Raw genomic sequence first — 4482 nt, 5'->3', positions numbered from 1 at the left:
CTTAAATCCATCATAACCTTATGGAATCCATAGTTGAGGGTTGTAGAGAAAGACTTCAAAGCAATTTTTTTTGCTGCAATAATGATATTTATGTAAAGAACACCCCCCAGCTTATCAAAAGCTGGTCTAAATAATACAAGCTGTTAAAAGAAAAATTTTTATACCTAAGTTTCATAATCATATGTAGATATGTTAAATGTTGACATGTAATTTTGAGTAGGAAGAGACAAATCATTACTATAAGTTAATTTAGATGGCAAGAACATATAAAATATTATTACAAATATAATTACTTTTTAGTGTTTTGATTGCACTAGCAGTATGTTGACACATACTGACAATTTTCAGAAACTGCAGCAGATCATCTGCTAGGTATAATATTCAGGTTCATAATGATTCTGCTTATAAGCTAACAGTCATGAGTTCACATATGGATCAAACGTTTGGTCCTGTTATAATTTTAAATGAAGTTAGATCATGGGACTATAGCTAAATGTGCAGTTAAAAGAAAACACTACGCAGGGCTACTTTAAAAATTCAGGTTATTAAAGAGGATGTTTTCTAAGCTGCAAATTTGATGAAATTCAATATATATATATATATTTAACATATATATCATATATATCAGAAATGCGATGACTCCTTTTCTTAGAGCGTTGTATCTTATGTGCCTTCAAAAGTGAACTGACTAGATTGGCGATGTTATTTTTTCCCTTTTGCTATTTCAAGTCCAGATGGTTTATTTTTAGAATAATGCTGCAGTGTTTCAATTGTAGAAAAAAACTCAATTTTCTTTATTGAGAGGAAAACATCCAAATTTACCAATTAAGGAACCATTGCAGTGGTTGTTGGGAGATGAGTTATTCTATAGTAACAGTGCTTCAGTTGCCATGCAGTACGCCCAGGCACAATCCACTTCTGCTTCTGAACATTTGGTTTGGAACACTTGTTTGATGATGAAGGTCAGGTCTGTGCCATTTATCTTGGAATGCTTCTGAAGGCATTCTACTCCTTTTGTTAACTCTACACACTGCTGTGCTTGGATCTCCAGTGCAATGATAGATGAGGCAAAGAAGGCTTTGCTTTAGAAATATGATCCTGCACTGACATGCCTTAAGCTGAGCTTCCAGTCTTTCAAAATTTATGCTATTTTTTCCTTTCAGATGGCAAATTCTCTTGAGTGAGTGAGTAATAGAGTTGTAGAAATTGAAAGGCAGTGGTAGCTTTGGTTTTTCAACACACCTTCTTTAGTACAATCTTTTCCATTCTCATCAAATCTGAGACAGTGAACTTATATTGACTTATTCAGATTAAGTCAGTTGCCAATGGGACATTTCTTTCCTCTTCTATTGATTTTACAGCCAAATAAAAGCAACTCAATCCAACACACCCAAGGTTGTACCTTCATTTTAGACAGGAGTCTGTCCAGTAAATTCACAGCTCGAGAAAATGTCTCCGTATCAAAGCCGAAGAACTGAGTAAGACTAAGATCTTTTAGTGCAAAATCCCTTAGTCTTACAGTTATTCTGAGGCCATTGTCGTGTGCAGATTCGATTAGTCTCAAGCTGCAGACCTTTGGCTGACATCTCACTTCTTGCTCCAATGGGATATTCAGCTGGTGCAGCAGTTTCTGGGAGTCACTTGTTGTCAGTACTTCTATCATCTTGGCAGAGACTGCAGCTCCTTCGAGTGGCCACCCTCCCCGGGCCTGCTCTCACCTCGCCCAATGATATCAGAAATGACAGGCCTAGGAGGTGAGGACACTCGGGGGGGCAGAAGGGGAGAGGCCTGTGGAGGGAGAACTGTCCGAGGTGAAGGTCTCCACAGCGCCACGGAGACTACACTGCCCTCCTCTGTCTGGGATCAAAGCGAAGTTTAGAGACCCCTCAAAAACCTAGGACTGGAAGTCCCTTTCAATTCAGCTAGTCCTATTCTCAGTGTTTTTCCAAAATAACTGAAAACATCATATCATAATATTATATGTGCACCCTTGTTTATAGCAGCACAATTTGTCATAGCCAAATCTTGGTAACAAACCAAATGCCTGTCTATTGAGGAATGCATAAAAAATTGTGGTATTTTTATACAATGGAGTATTATTCAGGTATAAAGAAAGACAAACTTGAGTCTTTTACAGGTAAATGGGTACAACTAGAGGCTATACTAAGTGAAATAAATCAGACTTATATGTGTAAACATTGTATTGTCATCCTTTTCAGTAAGAAATTGAAAGAAAAGATAAAATCTGGAAGGCACAATAGATATAGTAAAATGGAAAGGAACTGAATGTATGGAGTAAACAGTGGCGATGAGTGAAAGGCAAAAATGATAGGAAAAAAAGGAAGGGAGAAAATCATGTAAGTATATGCACAGGATAGCTGAAATGACTACACTGCTAATTTCTATCAGTTTTTTTTTTTTGTTTTTTTTTGGTGGAACTGGGGATTGAACTCAGGCCCTTGTGCTTGTCAGGGAAGTGCTTAATCCACTGCGCCATCTCCCCGGCCCCCTCTATCAGTTTTTTGAATATAGCAGCTAATGTTTAAAATTTTTACTTTATTTTTTTACATAGACTCATTTTTAATTAATTTTATTGAGAAACACAAAGCAGTGAGACAGTTTCAAAACTGATTAGTAGGACAGTTTCAATAATTAATCCATTGCATATTGTTGTCTTCATAGTGGTTATTCATCGTACAAGATGCAGACATGATAGCCTGTCCAAACACTATTACTACAAATCTTTCTTCTCACTGAATTAAGAGAAAGTAACTCTTTATCTATTCTATTTTGTTTTTATCTTAACTCTATATGCTAACATGTGTAATCTGAGCAACTCCGGTGAGGACAGCAATGTGCAATCTAACAATGATGCTTGAATACCTTTCTTCTTGTTCTTTGAGATGTGTGCTATGTCTAATGTCTTATCTATCGCTATTGTATTCTCTTTAAAATAAATTAAAAAATGAAAAGTAAAAAGGACAAGGAAAAAATTAAGGATTTTTTGAAAAGATTTAATGCTTAATTGTTTGATCAATTTTGTCTCCTTATATTTGATAATCCAAGCAATAAATTTGATGATAGCAGTACATAATATAAAAACTGCTAATTTTCTATTCTTGTTTTGAAATTTTGTACCATTTGTATTGTATTATGTTGCTTTGTTTTAGTCTTTGTTCTTATTATCTGTTTTTTCTTTTTTGTACCTAATCTTCACAATAAAAAAGCAAAATAAAATATTGCTGAGTGCAAACCATTTTTATTTATTAATAGACAACTGATCAGTGATTTCATGGCAATGGAAGTGAATATAAACTGTGAACAGAAAAGGTTACACAGCCAAATTCTGGGAGGTGATTAATGTGTTCGCTGTACTTGTTGAGTGATGGTTTCACAGATGTTAATATTTGTCAGAATTTGTGAAGTTGTCCACTTTCAATATGTGCAATTTATTTCATATAACAGTTATGAAATATTAATAATTAATGCTTGATTTCATAGATAGAACTGAAGCAGCTAGTGTGCCTTGTCCAGCATCAGTTGGATCTGGACGGTGCTAGCTCTCTATTCATTTCATTCGGTAGAATGCCTTAAGTACAGATGACTTTCTTCACCACTACTTTGGTTAATTCTTCTGTCCTTGGTTCAATATCAAGAAACAAGGTTAATACTACATTGATATATGCAGCTTTGTACTTCATGCTAAATTCTCTACTCTTTGCTTTAGAAAATTCTCTGCTCTTTGGTTTACTATAAAAATCTGAAAATTTGTAAGCTGAGGTAAGAATATCATAAGTTTAATCTTTGCCTGGAGAAATTAGTGATATCTTGTCTTAAAACAAACAAACAAGCAAACAGACAGACAATGAAAGAACTAGGGATGTGGTTCACTGTGAAGGTCTTGCATTCAAACTCTAAGACTTAAAAAAAATCCTTGATAATTGACTGATTATGTTGAAGCAAATACATTTTTTTTTGTTTTTGAAATAGATTCTCACTATATAGGATGGCCTTGAGCTCACTTAAATAGCCCAGGTTGGCATCAAACTCACAACAATCCTACTGTTTCAGCCCCCTAGGTGCAAGGATTACAGGCATGGAGCACCATGTCCATTAGTTTTGGTTTCTTAAATTTGAGTTCCAATAAATCTATAGAGCATGTAAACTTTGCATAGTGTTTATAATAGCATTAAATCTTCGTATCTATTAGTATGGGATATTTGTTCATTTTCTTTAGCATCATTTGGAAAGTTTCTTTGCATATTCTTTATATTTATCTTAGGTTAGATTAATTCCTATGAATTTTAACTGTTAACAATGTAAATGGTATTGTCTAGTAAATCAAGTTTTTAGGAAAGAGTGGAATGCTTGAGAAAATTATTAATGAATTTTCACACAATAAAAATACTCTCATGAGTTGAATAACATTGGTACAAAAATCTATGTTGAAATCTTAGTACCCAGTAGCTGAATGTAAGCCTA

The 4482-nt window shown here is 34.4% G+C and overlaps 1 pseudogene; it reads right to left on the bottom strand.

Moving 5' to 3' along the window:
* Nucleotides 1–825: 825 nt before the first annotated feature.
* LOC101576828 lies at nucleotides 826–1712 on the bottom strand (annotated as a pseudogene).
* Between the last annotated feature and the right edge of the window lie 2770 nt (nucleotides 1713–4482).

This window comes from Octodon degus, unplaced genomic scaffold (assembly GCF_000260255.1).
Source record: "Octodon degus isolate 3935 unplaced genomic scaffold, OctDeg1.0 scaffold00018, whole genome shotgun sequence".
NCBI lineage: Eukaryota > Metazoa > Chordata > Mammalia > Rodentia > Octodontidae > Octodon > Octodon degus.
The sequence above is the reverse complement of the archived record's forward strand: the minus strand, read 5'-3'. Positions and strand labels throughout refer to the sequence as shown.